Raw genomic sequence first — 12,878 nt, forward strand, 5'->3', positions numbered from 1 at the left:
CAACAACTCGTCTTAGCTGCCATGATCCGAGCTTAACTAGCCATTTTTCCGATTAATATTGCGGAGACGGCAAGCACGTCCCCACTGACTCTTCAGTCCAGTTTCCACAGCTGGACACTCCAGCATTCAATAGCTCTTTGAAGACAACTTGAAGCACTCTGTGAGTGCACAAATACTGGCCCCAAGCCAAGCTACTCTTGTGTGCGAGCAGCCTGGTGCAGTTGAAAGGCCCTTTAGCCTGCTTCCTCAACACACTATTCATCCTGGGAGGCATAGACCAGCACCCCAGAGAGCACCCATGGATAACCTGGACAGTGTCTTATCCTAACCTTCAAACGTCTTGCTGGGAGAGAGAGTCAATGTCACTGCAACAAAGGCACATGTGAGGAAGAGCCTGGCCCTCAGAAGCTCAGGCCCACTAATTGACGGCTTGAGGGAGTGGAAGCGACATAGACAGAGAGAGGGAAAGAAAGATATGAAAGCCGCTAAACCCACCCCACTAAACTATTCCTCCTGGCATATACAGACTTAAAATGCGAGCTGGCTTTTTTTATTTGCTTTTTCTTCTTTCAAGTGTTCAACTTCTTGTGCGTCGTCCCTTCCTTCTTTTTCTGTAAATAGTAAACCCGATAAGCTTTTGAAATCCCTTATTTACTCTCCTTCCTTTCCCTTTGAGAAACTCCTCGCCAACTCGGAGCGCAACAATCAATTACCGCTGGCCCTCGGAACGTGGAGATGAATTTTAGTCCGGCTAACTTTTTTAACGCTTCGCTAATGCGGTCGTGGCCCTGCACGCACACAAACACGAGACCGGAGCGGCCCCAGTTAACACGGCATTGTACGCTAATGGTCACAGAGGGCCCAGGGCCAATATTTAATTGCTGGGACCAAGCATAGCGAAAAAGGCGCTAAACCAATTAATCCTCTCTGTTTCACCTCCAGTGTGGGGAGGGATGAGGGGGATGAGGCTTTCCTCCTGAGGGGATGCCGAGCTCCTTCACATCCAGCTGTCACCTATATCAGCTCATCATTCATGTTTTGGGAAACAAAACCTTGCAACTTGCAAATGAGAGTGTTTGATTGGAGTTGGATTGTGAGTTGCAGATTTTTCTAAATTTTTCTGAGAAAATCTAATCTTGAAGGCATTTTAAGGTAACACTCTCTATCTTGCAAAATTATCTGTGAATAGGGATCTATGTAGGTTCACACATATACTAATTGAACTTCATTTAATGCTGTGTTCCAGGCAACCACGATTCACGACTTTGTAGCGTTCCAGGCAAGTCACGCCAAACTACCTGAGCGCATTTATTATTATATTATAATTAATTTGATTGCAACATTATATTGTCCTAAATTCTATTTTTCACCGTGTACCACTTGCATAAACACTGCATCCGTAGGGGCTACCTTTGTTGTTTCGTGGGCTATATGTGAAGTCAGAGCGCAGAACTGGGAGTACAGCGATCTTGTATGAGTTCACGGGTGGAAAGTCACGGGTTTGACTGCTGTTCTAGTACACTTTCATGGGTAGAAAAACACGGGTAACGGGTTGCCTGGAACGCAGCATCACTGTACCTATACTGGCCAGTAAATTGTATTGGCATATTCTGCAAAAAGTGATTAGTTATTTCTGCCAAATATGACAGAACAGAAATGTACAAATAATTTTCTCACCCCCTTGTCATCCAAAATGTTCATGTCTTTCTTTCTTCAGTCGTAAAGAAATAGTTTTTTGAGGAATACATTTTAGGATTTCTCTACACATAGTGGACTTCTATGGTGCCTGCAAGTTTGAACTTGAGCTTCAAAGGGCTTTAAACGATCCCAGCCGAGGAAGAAGGGTCTTGTCTAGTGAAACGATTGGATAAAGTAAATTGACAATTTATGTACTTTTCAACCTCAAATACTTTTACTTGTCTAGCTCTGTGTGTACTTGTTGTATTCAGGTTTAAGACAGTCACGGTAAAACAACCGGTCATTTCGCTAGGTTAGACCCTTCTTCCTCGGCTTGGATCATATAGAGCCTTTCCAATGTGATTATGCAAGTCTTATGCACGCAGTGCTAGTACAAGATTAGAATTTGTGGTTAAAAAGTATATCAATTAATTTTTTTGTTAGAAAATGACCGATCGTTTTGCTAGATAAGACCCAAGTCCACTATATGGAGAAAAATCCTGAAATATTTTCCTCAAAAGCCTTAATTTCATTTTGACTGAAGAAAGACATGAACATCTTGGATGACACAGGGGTGAGTAAATTATCAGGAAATTTATTTCAGGAGTGAACTAATCCTTTAATAGTGCTACACATATTGTTTACCTGACAATTTTTTTTCTTTAAATGTATATTCCATTAAAAAAGTTTTTTCAACAAAATATTTATTTTACTGTTTATTTTACTTGTTTTACTGTTTTTAATCCAATTCTTTTTTTTTATCAATATAGATTTCCTGATTTGATTCTAATTCTCAATTCAATTTACAATTCCGAATCTGATTTTTTGAGGTATGTTTTAGCTAGAATATCCATTTAGTTTACATATAAATTCTCTAATAAGAGACTATGCATATTGTACACTACCAGTCAAAAGTTTGGACACACTTCCCTATCAAAGAGAATGGGGAAGTGTGTCCTTTTGACTGGTAGTGCATGTTTATTATGCTGCACAAATGCATTGTCATGCAGCCACTTATAATAGGCATATATTAAAATAGCATTTAAGGACTTTTAAGTATTGATATCAGGATTGTTCAAACAAAAACTGCAATTAATCATAAAATCAATATTTTTAGCCCACACAGACTTTCACATAAGTGATAAAAAAGGACTGAACATAAACCTCATAGTTTCCTAAATTTGCTGCTATCTTTTTGTGAATTATCTTATTTCCTTGAAACCAACCTGGTCCAGACCTTATTTTGACCCAAACTTATAGATTATTCTAGAAGTATTTGGAGCCGTCACCTCTGACACCACCTGCCTCCCCTGTCGAACGCCTGCGTCCTGTTGGCTGTGAGCCCGATTAGGAGTGTTAACGGTGTGAACGTGTCACTTGCGTGGCGCAAAGAGCAAGAGGACGATCTTCCTGACCTTTGTTTTGATTTAAAAAATCAAACGAGTGCCAGCAGTGGGCCGAGGGAGCGCCTGGCACAGCGTTGACGGGATGACCTCTGACCCCTGGGGGCGTGTTGAGGAAAGATCGGCTGGGTTTTGCCCCTGAATGTCAGGCCCCTGGGCAGCAGACCCTCACAGGCTTGGTAATGATTTATGGGGCAGGGGTGTCATTGATGGCTGCTCGGCCCTGGGGAGGCCCTAAATGGTAGTTTTGACAGTGCTGAAAGCAGAGGTTAAAGGTGATCAATAACATGGCTGGTGAGGAGGAGAGAGAAAGAGAGGGATGGAGGCTGAGTGATTTTTTTTTTTTTTTAAATGCCCGCACTCATTATTTGACTCGTGTCCGTCTTTCTTTTTTGTGTTTCATGAGCAGAACTGTTCTGTCTCGGACTAAGAGAGGTGGATGAGTGGGCACATTTCAGTGACGGAAAGTGGACATTAGCATCTGTCTGCTTTCTGTTTGTTCTCTGTGCCTCTGCTGTCTGTGATTACCTCTATTGTCCACTATTTAGTCATTGTATAATGTCTCTTAGTCACTTCCCCAGTATACATTAAAATGGCCTTGCATACACTGCAAAAAGGGATGGGCAATTAGCTATTTCTAGCTGATCTGACCCATTATTACTTTCGTTGGTGTAACCTGATGTAGTCAGGTTGATTCAGTCACATTAATTATTTTTTTACTTTAAAAAAATATTAGTTAATCCACCGCATAAGCACATTTTCTAGGTTACCTGACAAAACTCTTTATGTTGTGGCTCATACAAAATGGTTTGTTTTTGTCCAAGTTTGTCCAGGAAACTAATTTTAGACATTTCACATTTCATTTTCCATTTTATTTCTGAAATTACTCTTTTTTTTTTTTTAAGGAAACATTCAGAATGTATTTTTTAAATTATTTAAAATACTTTTTTTTTGAGTAATAATTAAAAAACACTAACTTTAAATATTTTTAACATGACTATTATTTAGAATTTATTTTATTTAAATTATTTACATTTTATTAATTTTTAAGTGATATATACTCTACCAGTCAAACGTTTTTGATCAGTATGATTTTTAATGTTTTTTTTTAAATGTCTTCACAAAGCCTGCATTTATTTGATCCAAAGTACAGCAAAAACAGTGCAATTTTGAAATAATGTTACTATTTTAAATAACTGTTTTCTATTTGAATATATTTTAAAATGTAATTTAATCCTGTGATTTCAAAGCTAAATTTTTAGCATCATTACTACAGTTACCTGATCTTTCAGAAATCATTGTAATATTCTGGTTTGCTGCTCAAACATATATTATTATTATGTTGAAAATAGCTAAGCAGAATTTTTTTCAGATTTCTTTGATGAATAGAAAGTTCAGAAGAACAGCATTTATCTGAAGTAGAAATCTTTTGTAACATTACCACTTTTGATCAATTTAAAGCGGCCTTGTTATATAAAATTATTATTTTTTATAATTTCTAAGCATCCTTTGTAAATAAAAAAAATCTATAATTTCTATCATTTTTAAACATCCTTATAAAATAAAATAAAATAATGAAAAAAATAAAATAAATAAAAGTATGAATCTTTTAAATTTTAGCTTTGATCACAAAAATAAATTACATTTTAAATTATTTTCAAATAGGAAACAGTTATTTTAAATAGTAAAAATATTTCAGCATTTTACTGTTTTTTTTTTTTTTTTTTTTGCTGTACTTTGGATCAAATAAATGCAGGCTTGGTGGGCAGAAGAGACTTCCTAAACAAACAAATAAATAAATATATAATTTTATGTATTTATTAAATTTAAACACATTTATTATTTTTATTTTTTAATTAAATAGTTTTTGGACAATTATTTAAAAAATACAAATTTTAATATTTTTTAAAATGTGATATTTTTAAAATACTTTCAAAAGTTTTATAATTTTATTTTTACAAATACTCTTGTTTTTAAAAATGCATTTTTAATCATTTTGCATCATTGCACCCTTAATTGTTTCTGTAATATTATTTTAAGTAGTTTACGGAGAATGGTTCACTGTTGTCATTGTTGTTTCCATTTTCATTTTTCTGTCTCTTTCTGTCTTCATCCTCTTTTTGTCACCAGTCAATCTTTTCCTACTCTCCACCTCTGTTTTTCATGTCTCTCTTTCTCTTTCCCAGTATCTCCCTCAGTTCTTCAGTCTGTCTGACTGAGTGGATGGTTTCAGTCTTGTTCTCTGAGAGTGTGTCCCCCTCCCGTCCATAAGGAGCTCTCAGAAGTGAGCTGATTAAGATGAAGACCGGGCTGCTTTCCCTAATCACATCCCTGCATCTAAATCGTCTGTGTACATTTCTAATTACGCAGTCGCGCGCTGCGTCCTTGAGCTCAGCGGCAGGTCTCTATTTCATCTCGCTCCGTCTCGCGCTCCCTCCTTGTCTCCCCTCGTTTCATCTTTCTCATTTATTTCTTTTTGTTGTTGTTGTTGTTATTTTGGCAGTTGTGAGCCGAAGGGCTCGTTTGCACATTGCTCTTCTCTCTTGTGGCAGTGCTTTGCAGGGCAAGGAGGGTGGGCCTGAACCAGAACATACCGAGAAATGAAAGAGATTTCAAACAAGCTGGTCATCACCAAGTTGAGTTTGTGGACGAATGTCATATTACATGTTTCGTAGCAAAAACAGACATCTGATTAGTTTTCTTCTTTGCTTATAAAAAAGAAAAACCTTCATGTGCAAGTTATTGTTGTTAAACCAAGACCATTTGCAGAATTATGGAAACACAAACAATTGCACAACACAACAAGTGTTTATTTATCTGGTTTCAGTTTTTAAAAGTGCTAAATACAATACGCTACAGCCATTGTCTGATAACCCTGAAGATCTCCCAGCCCTTGTGACCTTCCTATTGTTTAGCATAGCCTTCTTTCAGACTCTATGGCATTTTATTTATTTATTTATTTATTTATTTATTTTCTAGATCCACAGTCAGCCTTGTGATTTAAGTCTTGAAAGAGCGCTCCCCTAGGATGGCACCACACAAAGGCTAGGTTTTGAATGTGAAGTATTGGAGAACCCATAGCTTGACTTACACCTTTGAGAAGACGGCCTTCAGGGTGAGTTATTAACTTGTGACCTTCCTAAGAAGATTTTAGCTTTAGAAAAAATTGCAGAGGACAGAGAGCTGGACATCTGTACTTGCCAAGTAGCATATCAGAGACCAGAGGAATTCAGGACTGTTCTGATGTCGGCATTCAAAACTTGATTCTATTGTAAGAAATAATATATAAGTGCACAAGTGAATGAATGCATCAGGGATGTTCAGTTTCTCTAGTGTTTGCCATATTAATAGTGGAAAAAAGGCTCATTCTTAAAGAGAGAGTTCACTCAAAATGAAAATTCTGTCATGTCACCCTCATGTCGTTCCAAACATGTAAGAACTTTGTCATCTTTGGAATAGGGTTGTGACGATGAGGAAATTTCCCCACCGGTTAATCGGCACGTGACAACACCGGTAATACCGGTATCACCGTGGGGTGGGGGTTTGCTCTTTTTTCTGCTTTTAAATAGCTTATAAATGCGTGCGTATTATACTTTCACTTTCAGTTTTGCGGGAATTGGCAATTCGGCGTCAATTGTTTTAATGGACGACAACGAAACTACAAAAAAAAAAAAAAAAAAAAAACTTTGAACCCAAAATATTGCCAAACAGGTGCTTTTGGACACTAAATCGTCTGCCTTTCTGTAAATTCGACTCCTCGCACAGATAATTAACACGGCCAATTCACCATCAGCAATCACACTCCGTATCCAAGCACTACAAGAGAATCCCTTTAAATAGCCAAGCAGTCTTACCTTCATCATTTCTTGTTTTCAGCATCCCTCTCCCTGGGCAGGGGGAGTGCCCTGGGCTCGGCCAAACATGCTTAACTTTTACGCTGTTTATTATATGTAAGCGCGAACTCCTCACGTGATAAATGAAATATGACGCATTGTAGCTATGTTCAGTTTTTTTTTCAATTATATTGCATGCTCTCCTCTTAAGTAAATTATTTAGAATGATATTTTCCATTCAATTCAAATAAATATTTAATAAAAAACGAATACTTAAAAAAAAAAAAAAGTGGAGACGGTGTCACGGTGGAAAAGTGATGTCACCGGTGTTGCGTCTTAAAACCGGTAACACCGTCAACACCGTCTATCGCGGCAAGCCTACTTTGGAACACATATTAAGATATGTTCTATGAAATCCGAGACCTTTCTGACCTTGCATAGACTGCAACACAACTGACACATTCAAAGTCAAAGTCAAAGTCAACATGCGCTTATGAGAGTACCACAATGTATGATATTTTATGATGTGTTGCTTGTCAACCCTTACGGAAAATAAGTTTATTCAAGTGTGCTATTAGTATACTTCCTTTAAAATAAAAAATAGGAAAGTATACTTTCAGTCTACTTTTTATGTACTTCTCAGAAACGGCTTTATATACTACTCAGAAATATACTTAAAGGTGCCATAGAATGCATTGAAACAATATTTTAAATTGTTCTCTGATATCTACATAGAAGGTATTTACTGTTTTACAAGTCCATTTACAATCCTAGGATTTGTCCCTAGAATGAAATGCTCTGTTATTGCCTTATTTGGAAGGTCCGTGAATATTAATGTGGAGCTCTGCTCTGATTGGCTGGAGGAAATGGTGGTGCTTGAGACTCATGGTATGTCATGTCCATGTACTGAACTGTTATTATTTAACTATGCCAAGGTAAATACAGTTTTCCATTCTATGGCACCTGTAAAATGACATTTAAAGCGATGGTTCAGAGTAGATTTGACTACATTGCTATGCACTCTGAAGCCCATCTAAATACCCTAACCAAACCAGGGAAGTGACGTCGACGTGTCGCCATTTTGGATTTTTGAGACTAGTAGGGATCGGGTAACAGTTGTTTTTAATACACTCATGGTGGACTTACAAATTTTCCGATGCAGCGTTTTGTGAGTACATACCCTATTTACACTACTGTAGAAGTTTGGTAAGATTACTTGCACGTTTAGTGGTGCAATTTACGAGATACATCACATGTACCATTGACGGCTGTAGCAAGCCATTCGACAAGCTCGGCTATCTCCGTCAATGTTCGACTAAGGTAAACAAAACTTTGGATGGGGTATTTAGATGGGCTTAGCAATGTAGTCAAATCTACTCTGAACCATCGCTTTAAGTATACTTGACTTATACTTAAAAAAGTCTAAGTATATTTGAGCTATACTTGTGCTCTGAGAATTCGAGTTTTCATTTCAAAACACAAGTAAAGAAAAAAACGAAACAACAGATTCTTCCATATGTAATCTAATACAATTGTCAGACATAAAACAGCATCAAAACCATAAATATGTAAAACTGTAAAGTTATGGAATAAAATGTCAACCCATGAAGAGGTAATGACTGTCAAGCTTTAGGGTGTTGATCAACTCCATCTATGTTTTGATTACCATGAACAGTATTTTTTTTTAGCTTTTGTTGAAAATGTTGTTTATTTATTTATTTTTTATTTATGAAACTTACCCACATTCAAGTGTTTATAAAAAACGAATCCATGAAACTAGAATAATATGTTTTTGTTTAAAAGCAGATACTCTGTTCTTTCTTTTGATGTTTTGTATGTTCAGATATTCATATAACAAAATATATACAAATTAATACCTAAATAGGAACATAGTAATATACTTAAAGTATGATGTGACGTTCACTTAAAGAAAACTTAGGAGTATACTTGCAGTATAAAACTACTAAACTAGTAGTTTACTTAAGCTGGCTGCACACTAGACGATTTTAAGGCCGATTTTAAGACCGATTTGCACCCCTGAACAATCGGGGGATGTGACCCGATTCAAGGCTTGTCGCAAACTTTTTTTTTTTGTCCAAAAATCCTCTGTTCTGTGGTGTCATTACGATTATTTAACTGCTCCCGATCAAGACGGAGCATCCCCGAACACAAATCATAAATATCAAACTTGTTTGATATTTAGGATTTTTGATTGGGCTGCCTCTGACGTGATACCCGCGATAGTCAATGAGAGCGAGCAAGCATCACTTACCAGATGTTGCATGCTTCTATAGCTGAAATGTGACAGCCACAAAAATGCCAGGAAAGCAGAATACATCCCCCATATTCTTTTTCATACTTTATTTTTCACAGTGAAACAGAACGCGTACTGGGAGAGCCAGCTGACAATGTACATTATCTTCCATTTGTTGTCCATCTCTAGTCATGTTTGATCTCGTGATTCTCCGTGAGATCTTGTGTCACTGTGAAATCTTTACTAGTCAACAAGTGTGTGGTCTCATGGTCTGGTCGAATCGTCTAGTGTGTGCGTTCAGAGGTATTTAGGCTAAAATTCTGTAGAAAGTGTCTTCATGTCTGTGGTCTCCCATGGTTTTAAAATCGGTTAAGATTTTGAAAATCGTCTAGCGTGCAGCTAGCTTTAGACTATACTTCAAAGTGTACTAAAATGCATAAAAACATATTTAATTAGTAAACCTATCAGTTTCCTTTTAGTATATATACTTGCAGTACAAACTGAAAACATAGATGTAAACTAGTTGTGTACTCAAAGTTCACTAACTGTATACTTAAAGTATACTTCAAAGTATACTTTTATATACTAGAAAGTGATTTATACTCTTCTTATGTCATATTTTGTAATATTTGCATTGATTTATTTTTGTACTTTTTGATTTTTTTTTTCATCAAATTTTTGAGACACTGCCTCCCTTGCCTTGTATATAGTCTCATCTAAAAAGGTTGATTTAGACTTTACAGATGGAATAATAAACATCTTTGTTGAATAATTCATGTGCTTTAACAAAAATATAAACTTCACCTTTTGGAGATAAAAACTCTCTTGCTGGCCTTTGAACTTCCAACTGCATTACTAAAACATAACCATGATTTTTATTTCTTACAAACTTGAGATTCAACTCAAAACACTTTTCCTGTTCATTTACTCACCCCCATGTCATCCAAGATGTTCATGTCTTTCTTTCTTCAGTCGTGAAGAAATTACGTTTTTTTAAGGAAAACATTCCAGGATTTTTCTCCATATAGTGGTCTTCAAAGGTGCTTAACGGATTGAAGGTTTAAAATGCAGTTTCAGTGCTGCTTCAAAAGACTCTACATGATCCCAGCCGAGGAATGAGGGTCGTATTTAGCGAAACAATTGGTTATTTTCTAAAAAAAAATAAAAAATAAATAAAAAATAAAATTACAGTTTATATACTTTTTAACCTCAAATGCTTGTCTAGCTCTGTGATGCGCATGTGTACTCTGTGCACTCCGGTTCAATACAGTTAGGGTATGTTGAAAAACTCCCATTTCATTTTCTCCTCCAACTTCTAAATTGTCCTACAATTTTTTGACATACCCTAACTGTTTTGAATTGGAGTGCATTGCAGAGTTAGACAAGACAAGCTTTTATGGTTAGAAAGCGTGTAAATCTACATTTTTTTAAGGAATTGACCAAACATTTTGCTTGATAAGACACTTATTCCTACATTGAAACTGCGTGTTTAACCTTCAGTCCACTGAGCACCATTTAAGTCGACTATATGGAGAAAAATCCTGTAATGTTTCCCTCAAAAAACGTAATTTCTTTGCGACTGAAGAAAGAAAGACATTGGGGTGAGTAAATTATCAGGAAATCTTTATTCTGGAAGTGAAGTAATCCTTTAAGACCTTAAGAGCACAAGTTATATTTAACCCCAAATATTCCTTTACAGTTCTGAGGCACAGACAGGTGTTGCGGCCCACTTGAAGCAAAGGAGACAAGCGGTGAAAAGGTTGGAGAACTCTCCATGACTTCACTTGTATCCTCAATATATGGGTCTGTATTTGAGAATCAAATTGAAGGAGGGTCCATATAGATACAAGGCCCCGGCATCATAAATAACGCAGCATCTGACTCCACCTGTGCTCAGCCGAAGCTTTTCATATGGTAAATAGCCGATCGTCGTGTGGCCACATTGTTGCCCATCTTTCATGCAGCTCTGAGGTGAAACCTTGAGGTATGGAAGAGAGAGAATTTTTGATGAAAAAATACATTTTCCCTTCCTTCCTCCTCTGATTCTCAACCACTCTGCCCTTCACTGTTGGGGTCAGGTGTTTATTACATAAATGATAGCGAGCAGAGAGTGGAGTGTAGGCCGTGAGTGCGGGAGACGAGGGTAGACAGAACAATGGTAAAGATTATCAGATCTCTTGCTGGGTAACTTTGGTGATGCAAGCGCGACCGCACAAGTCCCTCCGTGCTTCTGTTCCTCAATGTCTTCCCATCAGTTGCTTTGAAGGGGACAAATGCAGCCTTGTGTAGCAGCGTGCGCTATCACGCAGCACAATGTGTGGCCGTCGCTGAAGAAATTCTGCTTAAAGGGGTCATATCATGAAGAATCAAATTTTCCTTGGTCTCTTGAGATAAAAGAGTTCATTGTGCTATGAAAACATACTGTAACTTTCAGAACTCAAAACATCCTCTACAGTTAAAATAAGAGCATTTATTGAAACTAAGCTTCAGAAATGTCTCATTCTCACATGAAGCTTTGTGCCAGAGATGAACACAACAGCCCCATTTTGTAATGGTATAAATGAGATAAATCTCATTATTAATCTTATTAAGCACCAGAATAACTAATAACAAAAGAAATATAGTGTTTTCTTCTCACTGTTTATTTTGCACTTTATCCTTCCAGAAGGTCCCAGTGTTGCAAACAAGTGCCTTCTTTTATTTTTTCTTTTCTATTCTTTTTCTTTTTTTAAAGACCCTGATGATTTCAGTTCGATCTTCAGTGTTTGAGAGGAATGTTGATTTATTTTAATTTTATAATATATTTATATATTTTTTTTTATTTTGTTTTATTTTATTTTATTCAGGATCCTGATCATTTTAGTTTGATCTTTACAGTTTCAGTCATATGTTTATTTATTTATTTATTTTATTTTATTTTATTTTAGGACCCTAATCATTTCAGTTTGATCTTCAGGGTTTGAGTTTTATTTATTTTATATTTTTATTTTATTTAGGATCCTGATCATTTCAGTTTGATCATTTAAGACCCCGATCATTTTAGTTTGATCTTCAGTGTTTAAGTGGAATGTTTATTTAATTTAATTTAATTTAACTTATAACTTAACTCAACTTAACTTATATTTATAATTTTCTTTTCTTTTCATTTTGTTTTATTTTATTTTAAAACCTAATCATTTCAGTTTGATGTTCAGTGTTTGAGTTTTATTATTTTATTTTATTTTATTTAAGACCCTAATAATTTCAGTTTGATTTTCAGTGTTTGAGTTGTTTTATTTTATTTTATTTTATTCAGGATCCTGATCATTTCAATTTGATCTTCACGGTTTCCGTCCGATGTTTATTTTGTTTTTTATTTTATTTTAGGACCCTAATCATTTCAGTTTGATTTTCAGTGTTTGAGTTGTTTTATTTTATTTTATTCAGGATCCTGATCATTTCAGTTTGATCTTCACAGTTTGAGTGGAATGTTTATTTTATTTTATATTTTATTTATTTATTTCTATTTTATTCAGGATCCTGATCATTTCGATTTATCTTCAATGTTTGAGTGGCATGTTTATTTTATTTTATTTCAAGACCCTGATCATTTCAGTTTGATCTTCAGTGTTTGAGAAGCATGTTTATTTAATTGTATTACATTACATTAAAATGTCAATTTGACTTTTACTGTTTAAGTGGCATGTTTACATCATTTTGGAAATTGTTATT

This window comes from Garra rufa, chromosome 9 (assembly GCF_049309525.1).
Source record: "Garra rufa chromosome 9, GarRuf1.0, whole genome shotgun sequence".
In the NCBI taxonomy this organism is placed as follows: domain Eukaryota; kingdom Metazoa; phylum Chordata; class Actinopteri; order Cypriniformes; family Cyprinidae; genus Garra; species Garra rufa.